The sequence below is a fragment of the Sorex fumeus genome, unplaced genomic scaffold (genome assembly GCF_029834395.1).
Source record: "Sorex fumeus unplaced genomic scaffold, SorFum_2.1 ptg000037l, whole genome shotgun sequence".
In the NCBI taxonomy this organism is placed as follows: Eukaryota; Metazoa; Chordata; class Mammalia; order Eulipotyphla; family Soricidae; genus Sorex; species Sorex fumeus.
In genome coordinates, this window is record NW_026606094.1 from 20808174 (window position 1) to 20830540 (window position 22367).

Here is a 22367-nt window from a genome sequence, read left to right on the forward strand (position 1 = left end):
CTTGTAAAAATGAGACTTACACTCTATACAACAGAGTTTCTAGCTGAGAGTGAGAGATTCAATTGGCAGTTTTGACTGTTGATTATTGGTCCTTGACATTTAGTACCGATGCATATTATCCTGTTGCAAAACATTAAATCACTTGAAAGCATTAATAAACCAAAATGTTTCCTATTAATTACAAGACTCTTAGAAGAGGACTTCCACTTTAAGGTGAAATGTTATCATCTAAATTTATGCATTAGGAAAATAAGTAATACCAAGTTTGAACATGGATCACCACTTAGTCACTTATCTAAAACTACAGAAACTGGTTATTTGGTTTGTAAAATACCCTTCAATATACGTTTTGTGTGTATTACAGAACTGGCCTGTGTTTTAATCAAATATTAGTATCATAGAAGTTTAGTGTAACATCATTAATATTACAGATTGCTTTTGGAAGTGCTGATGACTTCATTAATTCTTCATTTTTCACATAGTAGGCATTTTGGCTAATCACGTATTTCCTAATGACTAAGTGCTTCAGAAGGAAAGAGGAAAAGGAGAAGAAAGATCTTTCCCTAGAGAATCCTGATAATAGTTAAGTGGCTATGCCAAATTCTAAAGTATTGAAAAGTCACATTTATATTCCATATAGGTACAATAAAGAACACAAAGTGATATACTGAATCAGAATACTAGAATTAAAATATACCTATGCAGTCCTCAAACATAAATATTTTATTTTAGAAACATGTAAGGTGAGACCACAAATGGGAAAATAGCGTACCTAGAGTTCTCTGACTATTGTTAGATCTAGGACCAGAATTTAATTTGCTCTGTGTATGTACTTTTGAAAAATTAAAAACACAACTGTTATTAAGGGCCTGATTTAGGTAAGAGAAGATTTATAAAAAATGTAAATATCGAGCTAAACTGAAATATCATTATAAACAACAGTGATCAAAATGTAGAGACTTGGATTTTTTGTGTCACAATCTAAGGTTTTTCTAGTTCTTAAAGCACATGTTTTTTAATGTAAGTTGGTTGGAAAGGGAATAATATGAAGAAATAATCGGACATAGTCATATGAGTGACTTAATGTTATAGATTTCCTAAGTGTTAGATTGTTTTAAGTACATTAACTCATTTAATTCTCAATTTAACTGTATAAGGTAAGTATTGTTATCATATCCATTCTACAAATAAGGGAAATATTCAGAGAAGTAAATTGCTCAATATCAAATATAGGATATTATTAAAATGTATGTGTGCAATCATATACTTTCTTTTGTATATGATTGCCCAGTTACTTTCAGGTGATTCCATTTCAGAAAAAATATTTTATGGAAAATAGACATGTTTGAAAAGGGATTATCACATGAGAACTTTTTTTGGGGAAACAAGAACATCTTAGTGATTTCTTATTGTTATAGTATTTAGTCTTTAGTATTTATAGCAACCCCATTATAGGGAGAATAATGGTACTTTGAAAGAATGTCTAATTCTAGCTTTTGTCCTCAGTTCTCCAAAATTGTACTTGCTATTATTTATCAGCATGCATATGAGACAAAAAATATAGCTGCATGATCACGAGATTATTTGACCTCTTCGATTTTTAATCCACCATGTATATAGGAATGGGCTGGAGCGATAGCACAGTGGGTAGGAAGTTTGCCTTGCATGCAGCTGACCTGGCCAACCCAAGTTCGATTCCTTTGCCCCTCTCGGAGAGCCCGGCAAGCTACCAAGAGTATCTCGCCAGCAGGGCAAAGCCTGGCAAGCTCCCTGTGATGTATTCGATATGCCAAACACAGTAACAAGTCTCACAATGTTACTGGGCCCGCTCAAGCAAATCGATGAACAATGGGAGCACCGTGACTGTATATAGGAACAATCAGCGTGTTTTCCCATTTTTTTGGTCCAAGGTCTCCTTCTAACTATGCCACTTCATCTCTGAAAGCACTGATAGGTAATTACTAATTTATATCATTTCTTCTTTTTCTTGAGTCATGTGTTTATCATCTGTTTATTTAGAAGTTTAGAAAATTTTATTTAGATTCCACTCTTTAGTTTGCTAAGTGCTAGCTGTTTATAAAGGTAAAGGTAAAGGCCCTCCCATTGATCGTCGATTTGCTCGAGCAGGCCCAGTAACGTCTCCATTGGAGACTTTGTTGTTACCGTGTCTGGCATATCGAATACTCTCGGTAGCTTGCCGGGCTCTCCGAGAGGGGCAGAGGAATCGAACTCGGGTCGGCCATGTTGGCCGCTTGTAAGGCGAACGCCCTACCACTGTGCTATTGCTCCAGCCCTGAATATTATATAAAATAACTACAAAATAACTCCGGGTTTGCTGATAATAGCTTTCATTGTCTTCCCCTGTCCTTTCTTTTATACTTTAAACATCTACAAGTATTGCTGAACTCTCTGTGTGGAAGCAGCATAATAAAGAAGTAGGAATAGTTCTAGTAAAACTACTAAACTTTTGTAGGCTTAGAGAAGCTAATATCTTTTTGGTGAAGATTTTAATTTGATCCTCTCAAAGGAGTATTGGATTTTTTATTCATCCTTTTACATCTCACTATTGACTTAACTAATAAAACGACCAAAAGAAAAAAGAAAAAAACTAGAATCGTACAAGATCTCCAGTTGAAGATATTTATATTGATATTTAGTTTTATAGTGAACATTTTTTGTGTTCAATAAACTTTAACAAGTGTTTCATTTTTATTCTACAATATATATTCGGTTTCTACTAAGCATTTGGCACCAATAGGTAGGTGTTGAACCATGTACCTGCCAGTATGATCTGTTGAAACTATGTAGTAAATGTAGGTTATACATTGAATCAGATAAATTTCTTACAGAATTAAATTTATGTTTTTACAGTTAAGATAAAGCTGCATTATACAGCCTAAATGCATACAAGCTCTTTTGCAGAATTAGAGAAAACACAAGATAATAAATTCTTATGACATAAACTAGATCCTGTGTAATGCTATTTTATTATATGTATATATATATATTTTTTTTGCTTATACTGACTTCCTACCATCCCTTCCTTTCAGCTCTGCTTTCTATACCTTTTCTTTCTTTCTTTCTTTCTTTCTTTCTTTCTTTCTTTCTTTCTTTCTCTCTCTCTCTCTCTTTCTCTTTCTTTCTTTCTTTCTTTCTTTCTTTCTTTCTTTCTTTCTTTCTTTCTGTCATTGGATCATCAGAAGAAATTTTAATGAGAACGATAAAATACATTTTCAATTAGTTTTAGCTCTTAAAAAACAGATACTTGGGCACTTAGTAATATCTAGACAACATACTGATTAAGCTCTTAAAAACCTACCACAATCAGGGATTGAAGAGATGGTATAGGGGTTATAGTGCTTAGTTTGCATGAGCCAACTTCAGTTCAACCCTGACACTACACATGGTCTCCTGAGCACCACCAGGAATGACACCTGAGCACAAAGCCAAGAATAAGTCTGTGTACTGGCAGGTGTGCGTGCCTCCCCTTCAAAAAAAGAGAAAAAAAACAAAACCCCTACCATTATCAAATTATATTTTAAGTTTAGATTTAATGCTTTATAAGTTAATATTTAAATAAATGAGTTCAGTAACCAGTTATCAAGAAAGAACTTGACATCGATTCATAATGTGTGTTAAACCATTATAACTACTTTATGATATGTCTAGGATGATCTTTCAGTGCCAAATGATCCCTATTTTGGGAAAACTTTTTGTCCTGTGCATCCAGAAAAATTGTCTACGTTAATTATAACAAAGTATGAAACTTCAATTTTCTTAATTCAATGGATGAATTACTAAAAGAGCAAAGTTTCTAGACAAATGTATTTAGCAAAACTATGTTTATTGACATACCAGTATTTACATAAACACAAAGATACTTGTAAAATTAAAAAATTAAGTAGGTGAATAATCAGAGCCAATAACAATAGGAGAAAGTCCAAGCTAAAACAATCAAATACTACACAGTACATAAACACTAAACAAACAGTATAATCTGCAACAAATGTGCTTATCAGGCTGGGTGCAAGCTGGAGGGATTGGAGAGAACTGGTGAACACTGGTGGAGGAAAGTTGATACTGGTGGTGGGATTGGTGCTAGAACATTATGTATTTAAATTTCTTTTTTTTTTTTTTTTTGCTTTTTGGTTCACACCTGGCAATGCTCAGGGGTTACTCCTGGCTCTGCACTCAGGAATTACCCCGGGCAGTGCCCAGGGGACAATATAGGATGCTGGGAATTGAACCCAGGTCGGTTGCGTGCAAGGCAAACACCCTACCTGCTGTGCTATTGCTCCAACCCCTAAATCTCAATTTTCAGTGGCATTATAGATCATGGTTCTTTAATGAAATTTAAAAAATTTTAGTTAAAAATACATAGGTGGGTAATAAGATAGGTAAATGGATAGATAAATAATAGAAAAAATGTAAATGTAATTCATCTTTTGATTGATTAAGATTTAACCTCTATTAGCTTCTAATCACCTCTTAAAGTCCAACATAGCTGTGCTCCTCATTTTGTCAAATTTTCTCTGAAGTAATCCCTCTTCTGTGTGCTGTTAATATGTAGGAGGAATACCAGATTGAATGAATAATCAAAACATCAGATGGTTAGCAAAATAATAAATCAATTTAATAACATGCAGTATTATTAGCACAAATTTTATGCAGGCCCCATCACCATCCCAGGTAAAGAAATTTATATCCTGCATTAATGAATAGGGTAAAGAGCACTGGATGATGAGGAGAGGTGAGGCGACTCCATATTATGGAAGAGGTTTAGGGAGTGTTGATAAAAAGGGTTTAGGGAGTAGTAATATTGTTTTTTCTTGGCTTATGTAAAAGACAGTGATATAGAAAATGTGGTGATTACTTCTCAAATTAGAAGGTTCTGGCTTTTCTTTGCTTCAAAGGAAATTTTAATGACTAGGAAAGTAAATGAGAAGTTTCAAGTTAAAAGGTTTTTTTGTTTGGGGGCCACATCCTGCAGTGCTCAGAGGGTACTTCTGGCTCTGTACTCAGGAATCAGTCCTGATGGATTTGGGGGACCATACAGGATGCTGAAGATCAAACCCTAGATAACAGTATGCAAGACAAGTGCCGTACCCAATATATTATCTTTCTGGCTCCTCCTCCCCCCCCCTTATTAAATGACATCAACTTTCAGCACTCTAGTATTGCTTTTGTTCCTTAGTTTTAGATGATGGATAAAGTGTAGACGTTTTAGATGATGGGTGAAGAGTAGTGTTTTTAAAAAAGTATTTTTTTTTAAATCTAAAGATTACGTTCAGCCATTTGGATATGATAGGTTCTGTATTGAACTCTAGCTGTTTCTCAGAGCTCTTTGTCTCTTGAGGCAGAGCATCATTTGTCAGGATCCAGGCTTTCTTTCATAGTAACCAGATGGAGATATCTAGAGTAGAAATGGTGAACTTGGAAAAAGGAGCGATTCCAAAGAGGAGATTTGAAAATTAGACTAATTTTGTCACTGTCCCTTTAGACTGATTGTTTTTTGTTCTCTTTTCATATTGCTTGTGAAACATGACCTGATATATTTCTACAAACAATTTATATGCTTTCAATATTTTTAAATTATCCTTCTTTTTGACTAATACTATTTTATTTTAGAAAATCAGTAATACAAGTTTATTCTCTTAGTTTCAGAAATGTGTAACTGAATTGAAGTGGCTTCAGTTATGGATTATACAAAAATTGATGAGATATAAAGTAAAAGTACTCAAATACTTTGTTACCTAAGTGGTCTTAATAACATTTTATTTTCTTCTAATATGCTAGTTTTATATTTACATATATATTTAGTTTAGGGCAATATTCAAAGGCATTTGATCATTGCTAATGGGCTCTAAGTACCAGTGGGTGTCATTGAAGTATTTACTTTTATTTTCAGGCTAGTTTACTTTAATTCCATTCTTTGATTCTTGAGACAAAACAGTCAGTAAAAGATTTTTTTTCTGCTTAGCCAGAGCTACCAACTATTGGTAGTTTGATCTAAATATGTCATTTGGCCTCTCTGTATTTCATTTTGTCACCTCTAAAATGGAGAGTGCTTCCCTAGAGGTGCCTACTGCTCAGAGGAGCACTTTGAAAAGTGTGAGGACTTTGCCCCTTCTCATCTCCGAGGGTCCACAGCAATCAGTGAGCTGAAACTAGATCTTTCCCTTAGGTATTCTCTGCTTGATGCTCCTTGAACTGTGTCCCATGGAAGTTGTTAAGCTATCTGTTACTGTTCTTGGGTTATGCTACTATTTTATTGAAATTGGATCAATGTTGCTGAGTTTTGAAACTTACAAAATCATGTGCCAAGTGGCTATTTTACAATGATAGTTGGTCAACTTTATCTACTTAAGACAATCACATTTACTCTTTACAATAACTGTGAATGCTTGGTTTTGATACTGAACCTCCTACTAGAAGCTGATCACGGAACATAAATGTTTGGAAGATGGGAAAATATTTATTTGCAACAGAAAAGAGAGACCAGGAAAACAGCAGGACCTTGAAGACCTTTTTGTGTTTTGTGGTGTTAGTTATTGTTTTGCTACCCTGAGCAGGGCTTTCTCTTGGTTCTGTGCTCAGAAATCACTCCTGGCAGACTTGGGAGACCATATGAGGTCGGAGGGATTGAACTCAGGTCGGCCTTATGCAAGGGAAGTGCGCTACCCACTGTACTTTTGCTTTATCCCCTGTGTGGGGCCTTTTACTTATTTATTTATTTAGAATTACTGTGAGAAAGACCCTCACAAAGCTGTTCATGATTAGATTTCAGTCATACACTTTTCCATCACCCATTTCTCCACCAGTGTACATTTCCCAGCTTCCCAGCACTAGTATCCCCAGTTTTTCTCCCATCACACCCCACCCCACCCCCCAGCCTTCCTCTATGGCAGGTGCTTTCCTTCTCTCTCTCTCTCTCTCTCTCTCTCTCTCTCTCTCTCTCTCTCTCTCTCTCTCTCTCTCTGTACTCTTTCTGTAGTATGGTTTGTGATATGACACTGAATAGATACCAGGAATATCCCTTTACCTATCTACTTTTAACACTCTGTTCTTGCCCAGCTTGATTATTCACAGCTATTATTTATTATTGCTATACTGGTCTCTTTAGGTAGGGCGTTTTAAAATGAACACATTCGAATGCAGATATTTTCTGGTGAGCTCACGGACAAGTGAGTGGGGTCTGCACATCATTAGTCAAGCTACAGGATTCAGCTTAACCAGACTTTGTGGAGGCTTGGAAGAGAGATGTCAATCCTACATTTTCCTGTTCTCTTGCCCAGAGGTTAGGTTATAGCCATAAAACCGACCATTTTCTTAGACTCAAGAGGCGGAGAATATTTGGGTTTCAATTATATTAGGTTTTTATTTGAACAGGATTAGAGTTCAGTGTGATCTATGCAGGAAAACTTGCATATTAATTATTCTATCCAACAAGGTGAGGAACAGGGTAACAGAAATTTTAGGAACTTAGGATGCTCTAACAATTTATTATCATTGTCTTTTAAATAGTGTCTTTTTTCCAAAAGACTAATAATAACAACTGTTTATTAGAATTTATGAGTTGAAATGTTTAAAACCTATAAATACATAAATATTTGTAGTTATTTTATATAATATTCAGGGCTGGAGCAATAGCACAGCGGTAGGGCGTTCGCCTTATAAGCGGCCAACATGGCCGACCCGAGTTCGATTCCTCCGCCCCTCTCGGAGAGCCCGGCAAGCTACCGAGAGTATCTCGCCCGCACGGCAGAGCCTGGCAAGCTCCCTGCGACGTATTCGATATGCCAAACACAGTAGCAACAAAGTCTACAATGGAGACGTTACTGGGCCCGCTTGAGCAAATCGACGAACAACGGGAGGGCCTTATATAATATTATATCATTTAATTAATGCACTATGTATATACATATATACTATATATATTCAGTGAGGTAAATTTCAGGATTATGTAAGAGGGACATTCAAAAGCCAGTGATTTTTAAGGAGTGTTTGTTTTATACCTTAGTTTTTACTTATTCATAAATGTTTTCTATTCCAAATCCTTTTATTTTAGATTGAAAATATGACATGTATTCCTTCATTTTATATATATAGCATTTTCTTTAGCACCATTTTGTGATATTAAGAGCAATTTTTTTTTTTTGGTGCCATCTCCAGTGATGATCAGGGGTTACTCCTGTCTCTGCACTCAGGAATTACTCCTGGCCAACTCAGGGGACTACATGGGATGCTGGTGATCAAACATCGGTTGGTCTCATGCAAGGCAAGTGCCCTGCCCACTGTAACTATCTCTATGGCCCTTTTAAGAACAATTAATAGAGAGAGAGCAATAAAAACTATATAATATTATCCAGAAGCTTAACAACTAACATCCATTCCAGATATAAGCTTTTAAATAATGAAGCCATACTGAAATGCAATGATTTCTTTTTTCCAAAGAATCTCTTTTTGGTGATAATATCAATAAGCATTTTCACAGCCAGTTTTATGTATTCATTGCAAACAAGTTACATGGATTTTTTTATTTTTTATCATAACCTTTTGCTATTACTCTTGTTTAAAAAGATGATTTAGTGTACTCAGCAAAACCGACAGACAGTTATAGAGCTTCTGTAGGCTGATTTAAAAATCTAATGGTTTGCAGGACAAGATAGGAAGGGAGGAGATACAGCAGACTGCAAGAGAAAAGACGTATGAATGCTAAATAATGTATTTGCAGTTTATCACAAACCAAGTGTTCAGTGTGAGTGTGTTTGAGTAGAAGCAAATGGAAGAGTTGTCAAATTTATGGTTACTAGACTTGACAAAGCAAAAAAAAATATTTTAACTAAGCTTCAACTTGAGTTACCATAAAAATTCTATTTTTAGTGCTAAATGAGCTTAATTGTTTAGTAAAAATGAAGACTTTTTTTAAGGTCAGAGAGATAGTATAGGAGGCAAGACATGGTTTTGCATGTGGTAAATACTAGTTTATTCCCCAGCACATCTTATGGTCCCTTGAGCACCACCCAGTGTGGCCCCAAATCAAAACAGACAAAGAACAAAAAGAAGAAAAGACTCTTCATAATTCAGGGTATTTAAATGTTAGTGAAGAGAAATAACAGAGGGTGGTTGATTGACACTCTTCTAGTATTTTTTTAATTGTGTTTGCCATTTGTTTTTGAACTTCTTAAATTTTTAAGCTATGAGCTCTAAGAAATCAATTCTCATTTTCTATACTACTCAAGGCTTATTTTCAGTCCATGTTCTCAAATTGACTAGCCAAATTTGTTTCATTTTACTTTTGCATTTTAAAAAATAATTTTTTCTGGTCTGTCTAAACTGTTAAGCGTTTGTGTCTAACAATTAATAATGATGCTTTAGTCTGTAGGTTTATATTTTTCCTATTCTGGGATCATTCTGCTCCAAAAATATGTCTTTTCACTCCTGTATAATATATCAAGTTTGTGAATGAATACACTTTGTGTCATAAAAAGATAATATACTCCACACAAGGTAAAATCTCAGTAATGTGTAACTTATAGTACACAGTGAAATTTCCTATGGCAGTCATTTTTATTTAATATTGAAGCTGGCTTTAGGTCAGTGATATTACAAATATATGCACATTCCAGGATAATTCCCCAAACCAAGTACTTCCCACCAAATGCCCCAGCGATTCCTATACTGAATGTTCTTTCTGTCTCTGACTCTCTCTTTCTCTCCCCTTCTCTTCCTCATCACTTCCCACCTTCCCTGCCAAGGCCCCCCACATACACACCCCTCACATTATTAGGAAGAGATATTTTAGCTATTTAGCTTGTGATACTGTACCTGTTTTCCATAAACTATTAATGAATTTGGAGAGGGAGAGATTGTATAGAGGAGGCAAGGCACTTGCCTGACAAATACTCAACCCTAGTTCAATCGATGGCATTGAACAGGACCAGGGGTTACTCCTCAGAAGAGAACCAGAAATAGCTCCTGAGCTTTGCTAGGTATGGTTTTTTCCCAAGAAAATAAAATCAGTTGATTAATTGTATCATATTTTGTTAAATATAAAAATATCACCAATAGTATTTCAATCAGTGTATAAGAGTGAATGGTTTCCAGAAACCTTTTCTCTCTCTTGCTAGACCCAGAAATAAATTCAGAATACCAAAACTTGGCATATATGATCATATACAGCACTACAGCACTATTTGTTTTCTGACAACAGAGTTTGTTTATACTGTCCATCAAATCCAGTTGTGAAAAGGCAGTGAATATTGAAGTGGCTCCTTAAAAACCAGAGATCAATAAATAGAGTGGTTAATCTGTGGTGAGTTAGTGGCAAGAGACTGCTAATAAGATAGTACTCATTGCAAAATGTCTTCCAGGAGGAGAGAGAGAACTTGGCTAGGACTGAATATTTAAAGAGATAAAAAGGAAGGAAGCTATGTTGGAAAAAAATCACCCTATGTTATTTGTATCTTTTATAAGACTTTCATTAAGCTTAAGAGCCATCTTTGATGTTAACAGACAAAACCTAGGAAAATAAAAGATTGTATTTTGTATCCCAAATATTACTCTGCATTTCTATATAACTACTTTATTTTTTAAACAAAAACCTAATAGAATGCTAAAAGAAGCCTGGCGGAAGGCTTTAAGAGCAGTATGGGAATAATTTCAATAATCTAAAAAGATGTTACTTTCTGTAATAAAAATTGGTTCCATTTCTCTTATTTACTTGAATACATGCTTGTTGTAAACACCTTAAAATTAAATTGAAATACACCTAATCCATGTTTTTCTGAACTACATGATTCAATGTTTCAAGTACATTTGTGCTGGAATTTCCAAGCTATTTATATGTAAATGTAAAGTCTTCTGTAATTGGCACAGGGAGAGCCTGCTAGAAGCCCAGTAATCTAATCTAAATTGCACATTTTTCCCTCTCTGTTATACATTCATAATGGCATTCCAGGGCAAACTGTTTGATCCCATGTCAACATCACTCTCCTTTGCAATAAGGGAGAGAATGGGGAAACTTTATTTTAAGGATTAAATGGTGAATTTTTTTTTGTGACACACCATCTTAGACAAAGCTGCCAGGTTTTATAGGGAGCAAAAAGATATCATTAACTTCTAACTATTTGGAATAGGAATTTAAATTATTTGCTTCAGGTAGTAGAATGAAAGTAAAATTGAACAATTGCTCTGTTTCTAGCTGTGATAGACTTCATTTTATTGAATTTTCTTTTATTTTAAAAAATATGTTCTACTTGAGACTTTGGTAATAAGGGTATCAAAACAAGATTTCTGTTCTTATTTTTTTATTATTTATGAATTTGGGGAAAACATTAAAAAGGCCAATTAGGTGAGTAAGAATATTTAAGTATGTTAAATACCAAAGGAAATTATAGTAAGTCTATTAGAAATTACTGAATGTATAGACTTAAAGAGATCTGAGGAATAGAAAACTAAATCTGATATTCCTTTTTGGAGCCAGCACTGCTTAAAAATGAGTTAATACTAAAATAGTTAAAATTAGATTTGTTATTCATGAATCAGACTAGCCATTTCTTGCCCTGTCTATCATGCATTCCTTACACAAATATCATTCCCCATTGTGCTTCAGACCTGCATAGATCCTGAGAGTATAATAATAAGAGGTCAACTAACATTATCTTCAGGGAGAGTACTGTTTTATGTTACTACCTATAATCCAGAGTACATAGTTGATTGAAGTCTATATTTAAAATGTAGCTATTTTCCATTTTCAGACTCTGTATAGTTCTGAATATTTGTTTTTTTGAGATAGTGTAGAGTTAATAATTTGACTACAAATTGTTTCTGGTGTAATTCCAAATATAAAAAAGTATGTAACTTTATGCCTTCAGTATATTTATGATTTTCAATATTAATTTTTGTTTCTGTTTTTATGTTTTTTTTTCTATATGGGGGCCACACCTGGGGGTTATCAGGGGTGACTGGCTCAGTGCTCAGGGATCACTTCAGGTGGGATTTGGAGAACCACATTGGGTGCTGGGGCTTGAACCCGATACAGTTTCATTCAAGTCAAGTGCTCCTCCCTCTGTACTATTATTCCAGGCCCAGTTTTGTATATTTTTATCAGTTTGGCTCATATTCTTAATGTATACCATTGATGATGTATACTTTATTTTAATTGTATTTTTTTGACTTTTAGTCATTGTCTTTTGATAGCTATTATTTCTGCTTTGGTAGTAGATCTTTCCTCTTCTTATGCCTCTCCAACTATTCTCTTAATCACAACCAAAGCTATGAACACAACATCACTAGAGTTTAATTATTAAAATTTTACAATCTAGTATTAGAAGCCTTTATAATGTAAGATAACTTTTCTTTCAATAAAACATTCTTACTAAATTTATTTCTGCTATTTTGATTGTTATACATAAATATTTTGATTATATTTTAGTGCTACTCCTAATTATAAAAGTTCAATTTCAACTATACATTCTTTTTCAAGAGTTCAGGAAATCAAATAAAAAGATAGAAATATCAGTGATTCCGTATGTAAGTCAAAGAACATATATTTTAGTATTTGTTGGAACATGTCCTGAATTTTGAAATTAACATGTGTGCAATACTAATTTCCAATGCAATACCATGAAAAATAGCTAATTGGATTTGAATAATTCTTGTTATTAAATATAATAATACCTAGGCATGAAACGTTAGGATTTAGTAAAGGAAACAATTTCTCAATCATTTTAGCAAACCTGAGAGTTGACAACATGGCCAACCATATCTCACAAACAATGAACCTGACTCTCAGGCAGAATAAGTGGTTATTCGTTAGTTTTTTTCACCTGCTCAGTATCTTTGGCATTTGAGTTTCTAGCAAATGGTTTCTTCAAAATTACATAATTTGAAGGTAGTACAGTTTGGTAAATTACAGGTGATATTGGGGGGTTAGAGTAGGGAAAAGAATGATGAGAGGATTTGGTAAGAATTTTTATGAATAACCAAAATTTTAGATATTCTCCCCTGTAAATTATGCCGCTTTATTTTTTTAAAAAATATAGTAATTATAAAATGGTTCAACATTTTTTGAAAAAAAATTCAGATTGAAATAGGATATCTTCTTTTTGTTACTCATTATTCTTTCTCCATAATACTAGAGTTTGTTCCATTTGAGTGAGTGTGTGTGTGGGGGGGGAGGGGGGGAAGGTGGTGTTAGTCATTTAGTGGCTAATTGCATGTGAAAGATAACTTCTGCTATTGACAAAGGCAGAATAAAATACTCTGGTCTTATCTTCCCATCTGGCAAAAAAGAACAAAAGAGGTAAAAAAAACTGAACTCCCTGATTGGTGAGGAATCAAGAAGCTGAATAGGAAAGGAACAAGTAAATTTAAAGTTTGTGTCATCAAGTGAAAAATTACTGGTAAACAAAATGCAAAGAAATCTAAACCATAAAGGGCAGATAAACTAACCTAAAATTTTTCAGCAGTATGAAACAAAGTGTTTTTTATAACTCTGTATTGTTTGAGAACTCTTGGTATGGATTTAAAATGGTGCAGCTAGGGGCTGGAGCGATACAGCACAGCGGCTAGGGTGTTTGCCTTGCATGCAGCCAAAATGGCCAACTCAGATTCGATTCCCAGCATCCCATATGGTCCCCTGAGCACCGTTAGGAGTAATTTCTGAGTGCATGAGCCAGGAGTAACCCCTGAGCATTGCCGTGTGTGACCCAAAAAAGCAAAAATAAATAAATAAATAAATAAATAAAATGGTGCAGCTCCTTGTGAAATAGTTTGCAAATTTCTTAGAGGAAAAGCAGGTACATACCGTATTTTTACCCAAGAGAAAAGAAAGCATGTTTCTAGTCAAAACCATACATAATTGTTCTTAGCAATTTGATATATCATAGTCTAAGCTGAAAAGAACTCAGCCATTCATCAGTAGTTACATCGTTAAACAAGCTCTGATACACCTATATAATGAACTTCTAAGCAATAAAATGTAATGAACTATTGATACATACATTCTACAACATGAATGCATCTCAAAATAGCTGTGCTGAGTGGAAGACACCAGACAGAAAAAGACATCTCTCATAATTCTGGAGGCTTTAAGTTGAAAATCAAGGTGTTGAAGGACTACATTGTTAAAGGCCCTCGGAGAAATTCTGCTTTTTTCCTCTTTTCTTCTAAGTTTCCATTGCTTGGAGCATTTCTTGACTTTTGGCTTGGGTCTATTGTATTCTCTCCTGCCTCTAGATTCTGTTCTCCCAGGTTCCTCTGTGTTACATTATACTCATCAGGGAATTTAGGACCCATCATTATTATCAAGGATGATCTTAACTTTAGATCTTTAACTCAATTTGATCTCCAAGACTCTTTTATACAAGTAATATTCAAAGATTTTAGGGCTTAAAATTTATTTAGGCTTATCTTTTGCAGATGTTATGGGAGGGTTACTACATTGAATAATTTCATTTAAATATATTTCTGGTAAAGGCAAACTAATATACAGTGAAAGGAACAGGGCTCAAGGAATCATTACTAAAGGATAAGGAGGAAACTTTTGAGAATGATATACATATTTGTTACCTTGGATGTGGTACTGATTTTTGCATGCATATATTTATATCAAACATCCAATTGAATATTATGTGTTATTCATTAATTATATATTAATAAGATATATTTTAAAATAATATGGAATATTTTACTGAAATTTATTTTGACATTTCACTTGTCTTCAATATCATCTACCTGTATTTTATTTTTATTTTTATTTTATTTTATTTTCCCTTTTTATTGATTCACCGTGAGGTACAGTAGCAAAGCTTTCATGTATTTTAATTTCTTTCAATAAACTTCTGCTTCATTGGGGAAGCTGGAACAATAGATAGTACAGCCAGTAGGTCCTTGCCTTGTACACAGCTGGCCCAGTTTTGAGCCTCGACATCCCATTTGATCCTCAGAGGCCACCAGGAGTGACCTATGATTGGAAAGCCAGGAGTAATCCCTGAGCATCGCCTGCTGTGGTCCAAAAAACAAACAGACAAAAATTTCTGACTAATAATCGAAGGGTCAAACTCATCCTGACTCAATATTTTCTGTCTATTTAGATTTATGCTTTATGTGACCACTTATAAATTAATGATATTTTTCTGCCTTTTCTTACTGTTTGTTGAGATTGCAATGAAATATACTTTTACCCTTTAAAATATTTTAGTCTTTTAGGAGCTATATTTCCTCTTGAAAATTTGATAACTCTTAGCCGTTGAAATATACTTTTGATTTTCGAGATTTTTATAATCCTCTGAAGAGCGTACATTAATGACTTCACTTCATATTCAGAAAATTTAAGATCTCGTGATTTCAGTAAAGTTGCAAATTTGTATTTATTTAATAAGGGACATTTTGAGCTATAATAATTTAAAGATTTTAAAATATCTTTAACAACACAATGAGCACCTAAATAATTAATCATCAGTATAACAAAAACAAAAAAAAGTCATTAATGTCATTCAATGCCCATATAAGTGTTTGGCTAATACAGAAAATGTATGAAGTTAGAAGTGTACTTTCTATTATAAGCCTCTGTACTACTGCAGATGCTTAGCAAACAACAGAACTTGCCTTCAGGACACTGTTAAAAAGAGATGCAAAATCTCATCAGGCGCCTACATCACTCATCACTTTCGCATGTCCACAGCAGAAATTCACACAGTCTTCTGTGACCATAATATAGCCTTGTCAACAATTTCACTGCTACATTATGTATGACTTTTCTATTGAGGGCATGAGCAATTGGTGCAGATCTATAAAGGTGATTTTGTATTGTGTCTGGTTCATAGTGCAGAAATGAGTTAGATCCTACTTTGTGTATTTACTGTCTTTCTCATTCAGTTTTGTGACAATTTCACATTTAAAAAAATGAAGGAGAGGTCAGCATTAAAAATGGATGAAATTTGGTCCTGATGATAGTTCTAGTTTTAAACTTTTTTTTTAAGACCCAATGTCTGACATAGTGGGTTAGGGAAAGGATCAGCTGATTTGGTGACCAAACAATTGGATATCATGATCTGAATCAGTGACCCTTCTGTTGCTACTTTAATTTTTGAGCCATAGGATCATTCCTGAGGTAAACCATGGTTCTTAGTGATGCAAAACCGTGTTTCAAGTTTTTCCTCAACATTCACATGGATCATTACATGTTCACAACCACAGTAGCCAATCCCGTAAGATTCTTTTTTTTTTTTTTTATTAGTGAAACACCATGAGGTACAGTTGTAGATTTACAAATATTTGTGCTTGGATCTCGGTCATACCACGATCAAATACCCATCCCTCCACCAGTGTTCATTTTCCACCACCAGGATAATATCCCTCCCCCCCATCCCCCCATCCCCCCCTGCCACTGTGGCAGGGCATTCCCCCTTGTTTTCTCTCTCCTTTTGGGTGTTGTGATCAGCAAAAGAGGCATTGAGTGGTGAACATGTTCAGTCCAGTCTACTTTCAACCTGCATCTCCCCTCCTGGGAGGATCCTCCAAACACCCTCCACTTGGTGTTGCCCTTTCTATCTGAATTGTCCTTTCCCCTAGAATACCCGGCTGGCCTCTAAGTTATGGAGTAATTCTCCTGGTGCTGATCTCAGCTATTCTTGGGTATTAATCTCATATTTTGTTACTTTATATCCCCCAGATGAATGCAATCTTTCTATGTCTATCCCTCTCTTTCTGACTCATTTCACTTAGCATGATACTTTCCATATTGTACCACTTGTATGTAAAGTTCATGACTTCATCTTTTCTAAGAGCTACATAGTACTCCATTGTGTAGATGTACCAAAGTTTCTTTAACCAGTCATCTGTTCTTGGGCACTCAGGTCTCTTCCAGTTTCTGGCTACTGTAAAGAGTGCTGCAATGAACAAACAAGTGCAGATGTCACTTTGGCTACACATTTTTGCCTCTCTGGAATAAATTCCCAGGAGTGGTATCGCTGGGTCAAATGGGAGCTCAATTTCTAATTTTTTGAGGAACGTCCATAGTGTTTTCCATAAGGGCTGAACCAGTGGACATTCCCACCAACAGTGAAGGAGTGTCCCTTTCTCGCCACATCCACGCCAGCATCGGTTGCTTTTGCTCTTTTGAATGTGGGCCAGTCTCTGAGGTGTGAGATGGTATCTCATTGTGGTTTTGATCTGCATCTCCCTGATGATTAATGATGTAGAGCATTTTCTCATGTGCTTTTTTGCCATTCGGATTTCTTCTTTGAGAAAGTTTCTGTTCATTTCATTGCCCCATTTTTGGATGGGGTTGGATGTTTTCTTCTTGTGGAGTTCAACCAGTATTTTGTATATCCTTGATATCAACCCCTTGTCAGATGTGTATTCGGCGAATATTCTTTCCCATTCTGTAGACTGTCTTTGTATTTTGGTCACTGTTTCTTTGGAGGTACAGAAGCTTCTTAGTTTAAGATAGTCCCATTTATCTATCTCTGTTTTCACTTGCTCAGCCAGTGGCGTGTCATCTTTGAACATACCATTAGCCTCAATGTCATGGAGGGTTTTGCCAACTTTGTCTTCAATGTATCTTATGGTTTCTGGTTTGATGTTGAGGTCTTTAATCCATTTTGATCTTACCTTTGTACATGGTGTTAGGCAGAGTTCTGAGCCCATTTTTTTGCATGTAGCCGTCCAGTGATGCCAGCACAATTTGTTAAAGAGGCTTTCCTTACTCCACTTCACATTTCTTGCACCTTTATCAAAGATTAGATGATTATATGATTGAGGGGAGATGTCAGTATATTCAACTCTGTTCCATTGGTCTGCAGTTCTGCCTTTGTTCCAGTACCATGCTGTTTTGATTACTACCACTTTGTAGTAAAGTTTGAAGTTAGGGAGGTTGATTCCTCCCATTTTCTTTTTCCCAAGAATTGCTTTAGCTATTCGTGGGGGTTTATTGTTCCATATACATTTTAGGAGTGTTTGCTCCATTTCTTTGAAGAATGTCATGGGTATCCTTATAGGAATTGCATTGAATTTGTACAGTGCTTTCGGTAGTATTGCCATTTTGACAATGTTAAGTCTCCCGACCCATGAGCAGGGGATGTCTTTCCATTTCCTCATGTCCTCTTTTATTTCCTGAAGTAGTGTTTTGTAGTTTTCTTTGTACAGGTCCTTTACTTCCTTAGTTAAGCTGATTCCTAGGTACTTGATTTTCTGGGGCACAATTGTGAACGGGATTGATTTTTTCATATAACTTTCCTCTATCTCACTGTTTGCGTATAGGAAAGCCATGGACTTTTGGGTATTGATTTTATAGCCTGCAACTTTACTATACAAGTCTATTGTTTCTAGGAGTTTTTTGGTGGAGGTTATTGGGTTCTCTAAGTAGAGTATCATATCATCTGCGAATAGTGAGAGCTTGATTTCTTCCTTTCCTACCTGTATGCCCTTAATATCTTTTTCTTGCCTAATTGCTCTTGCAAGTACTTCCAGTACTATATTGAACAGCAGTGGAGAGAGTGGGCGTCCTTGTCTCGTCCCTGATCTTAGAGGGAAGGCTCTCAGTTTTTCCCCATTGAGGATGATGCTTGCTGTAGGCTTGTGGTAGATGGCTTTAATTATGTTGAGGAAGGTCCCCTTTATACCCATTTTGGCTAGGGTTTTCATCATAAAGGGGTGCTGGATCTTGTCAAATGCTTTCTCTGCATCTATTGATATAATCATATGCTTTTTATCTTTTCTTTTGTTGATATGATGGATTATGTTGATTGATTTCCGAATGTTAAACCCTCCTTGCATCCCTGGGATGAATCCTACTTGGTCATGGTGTATGATCTTTTTGATGAGTAGTTGGATTCTATTTGCTAGTAGTTTGTTGAGGATCTTTGCATCTGTGTTCATCAGGGATATCGGCCTGTAGTTCTCTTTCTTTATGTTATCTCTGTCTGCTTTTGGTATCAGTGTGATATTTGCTTCATAGAAACTGTTCGGAAGTGTATTTGATATTTCAATTTCATGGAAAAACTTAAAGAGGATTGGGAGTAAGTCTTCTTTAAAGATTTGGAAGAATTCACTGGTGAATCCATCCGGGCCAGGGCTTTTGTGCTTGGGGAGACTTTTTATTACCATTTCAATTTCCTTGATGGTGATAGGTCTGTTCAGGTATTCCAGGTCTTCTTGGTTCAGCCTTGGGAGTCTGTAGGAGTCTAGGAATTTATCCATTTCCTTGAGGTTTTGATGTTCCGTGGCATAAAGCTTTTCAAAGTACTCCCTGAGGATCCTTTGAATTTCTGTAGTTTCTGTTGTAATGACCCCCTTTTCATTTCTGATTCGGCTTATTAGGGTTTTCTCTCTCCCTTTCTTTGTGAGTTTTGCTAGGGGCTTATCGATTTTGTTAATTTTCTCAAAGAAACAGCTCTTGGTTTCATTGATCTTTCGGATTGTTTTCTGGGTTTCCATCTTGTTAATCTCTGCTCTGAGTTTTATTATTTCCTTCCACCTGTAAGGGTTGTGCTCCTTTTGTTGTTCCTTCTCCAAGTTCTTAAGCTGTGAGGTTAGTTTATTTATGTGGGCTCGCTCCTCCTTTCTGAGGAATGCTTGTAGAGCTATAAACTTTCCTCTTAAGACCGCTTTTGCTGTGTCCCATAAGTTTTGGTAACTTGTATCCTCATTTTCATTCGTTTCTAGGAATCTTTTGATTTCCTCTTTAATTTCCTGTCTAAGCCACTCATTGTTTAATAGCGCACTGTTTAATTTCCAGGTGTTTGATTTAGTTTTCTGTTTTTGTGTGTGATTTACTTCTAATTTCAGCGCATTGTGGTCTGAGAAGATTGTTGATATAATCTCTATCTTCTTAATTTTATGGAGGCATGTTTTGTGGCTCAGCATGTGGTCTATCTTGGAGAATGTTCCATGTACGCTTGAGAAGAATGTGTATTCAGCTTTTTGTGGATGAAGTGTCCTGTATATATCTACTAAGTCCCTTTCTTCCATTGTTTCCCTCAGATGAAGTATGTCCTTGCTAAGCTTGAGTCTGGTTGATCTATCAAGAGGTGACAAAGCGGTGTTTAAGTCTCCCACTAGTATTGTGTTGCTATCGATGTCTTTTTCCAAATCTATGAGTAATTGTTTTAAGTACTTTGCTGGTCTCTCATTAGGTGCATATACGTTTATTATTGTAAGTTCTTCCTGTTGTACAGATCCTTTGGTCAATAGGAAATGGCCTTCACTGTCTCTTATGATCTTCTTCACTCTGAAGTCAATGTGGTCTGATATTAGGATAGCTACCCCAGCTTTTTTCTGGGAGCTGTTTGCCTGTAGGATTGTTTTCCAGCCTTTGACTCTGAGTCTGTGTTTGCTTTGACTATTGAGATGTGTTTCTTGCAGGCAGCAGAATGTTGGGTTCAATTTTCTAATCCATCCTGCCACTCTATGTCTTTTAATTGGTGCGTTTAGCCCATTGACATTGAGAGAGATTATTGTTATGGGATTTTGTCCCATTGTTCTGTTGAAATTTGGTGTATTTGAGGGGCCTGTCTTGCCTTAAAGTAGCCCATTTAGTTGTACTTGTAACCATGGTTTTGAGTCTATGAAGTTCCTGAGCTGTTGTTTGTCTGTGAAACTGTGTGTTGTTCCTTCTATTATGAATGAGAGTCTCGCTGGGTAAAGTATTTTTGGAGAAGCATTTATTTCATTGAGTTTTTTCACTATGTCCCACCACTGTTTTCGGGCCCTGAGGGTTTCATCAGAAAAATCAGCTGTGAATTTTAAGGATGCTCCTTTGTAAGAGATTTCTTTCTTCGATCTTGCTGCTTTCAGAATTTTGTCTCTGTCTAAGGTTTTGGTCATTTTGATCAGGATGTGTCTTGGGGTATTTTTATTCAGATTTCTTCTAGCCGGTACCCTTCGGGCCTCCTGGATGTGGTCACAAGTTTTCTTCAACTCTGGAAACGTTGTAGCAATGATTTCTTTGACAGTTTCTTCTTCATCAAGGTTTTCTTCCTGTCCCTCTGGGACTCCAATAATTCTTATGTTACCCCTCTTGGCTTCATCACGATCTTCTCTTGCCATCTGTTCTCGAACTGTGAGTCTCTTTTCCATTTTCTGCTCTTTTCTTACAAGACTTTGAACTTGATCTTCGAGCTCACTGATTCTGTTCTCAGCCGCTGTTACTCTGCTGCTGAGGCCTTCCACTGTGGTTTTCAATTCGGCTACCAGGTTTTTCAGGTCCGACATTTCCAATTGCATTTTCCTCATTTCTGCCTTCAACTCCTCTTGTCTTTTATTGGCATTGGTTTCCATTGTTTCTTTTAGTTCCCTAAGCATCCTGAATAGCTCCATTCTGAATTCCTTGCCAGAGAGGTTGTCTAACGCTATAGTACTGTTGGTGTCTTCTGGGCTAGCCTCGTGAATAAGAAAGTTTGGTGGGCTTTTGCGTTGCTTTACCATTGTGACCAGTGTGGTTTGGTCCTTCACACTCGCTGCTACTGTTCTGGTTGAGTGAGGAGAGACTGCCAGGAGCCGTTCAGCTTTGTTGCTGCTAGATGCGCCTCTTCTACCTTTCTGGGTCTAACCTTCTTCTGAATCAGGCGTTATTCTTTGTTTTATAACTGACATTGAGTGAAACTTTTGGAGGAGTTGCTATTTACTACTGAGCTTGTATAGCTATTTTCCAACAGAACTTTTGTTGGAAATGGAGTAGGCGAGTGGGATTTTGTTGAATTGTAGTAGAAGAGGTGAGAAATTTTGGTTGGTATTAGGTAACAAGTTGATGAAAAGGATGAAAGGATGAAGGTCCAAATTGCTTGGAGTGAGTGATATACCTCCGGCCCGGAAGCAGGCCACGCCCACTTTTAGGAGGCCACGCCCCTTTCTTTGAGGCCGCGCCCCTAGCCAGTCCCAGGCCACTCCCTCCCAGGATCCTGAGCTCGCTCCGCGGGCGGCGCATGTGCGCTCAGGGGCGGGGCTCCGCTGGGCTCATCCAACCCACCTGGATTGGGGGGCGGGTGGGCTGCTGTGCGCGCTGGGGCTGGGGGCTGGGGTCCGTGCTGTCCTCCTGCCGCGGGGCTCGCTCGGCCGGCCAATCCCGTAAGATTCTTAAGGGAGCAAACATATCAGCATGCTTGATGAAGAATGGAGTTTCAATAGCCTACATACCCAGCCCAACACCTCTATGGAACATATTTACTCTGTGAACCCAGGTAAAAATGCTTGCATAGACTCACTTATAATATCACATCTGTTGAAAAATCTAGGTAGCTAACACCAAACTCCTCAGTGTGGATATTGTTTTCTTTGTTAGGTTGGTAGCAGACTTCATTGTAAAAGGTGCCACTGATATCCTGTAATTTTGATATCAAGAGAGCTGATATTCTTCCATTCTC

At 36.3% G+C, this 22367-nt stretch overlaps 1 protein-coding gene and 1 pseudogene across 2 annotated transcripts in view; both read left to right on the plus strand.

Annotated features, from left to right (window-relative positions):
- IMMP2L (inner mitochondrial membrane peptidase subunit 2) overlaps positions 1 to 22367 on the plus strand; it is a 905603-nt gene that overhangs the window by 498834 nt on the left and 384402 nt on the right. The gene's annotated exons all lie outside the window — the stretch shown is intronic.
- The window catches only part of LOC130027580 (60S ribosomal protein L17-like), a 45665-nt pseudogene continuing 39422 nt past the window's right edge, over positions 16125 to 22367 (plus strand).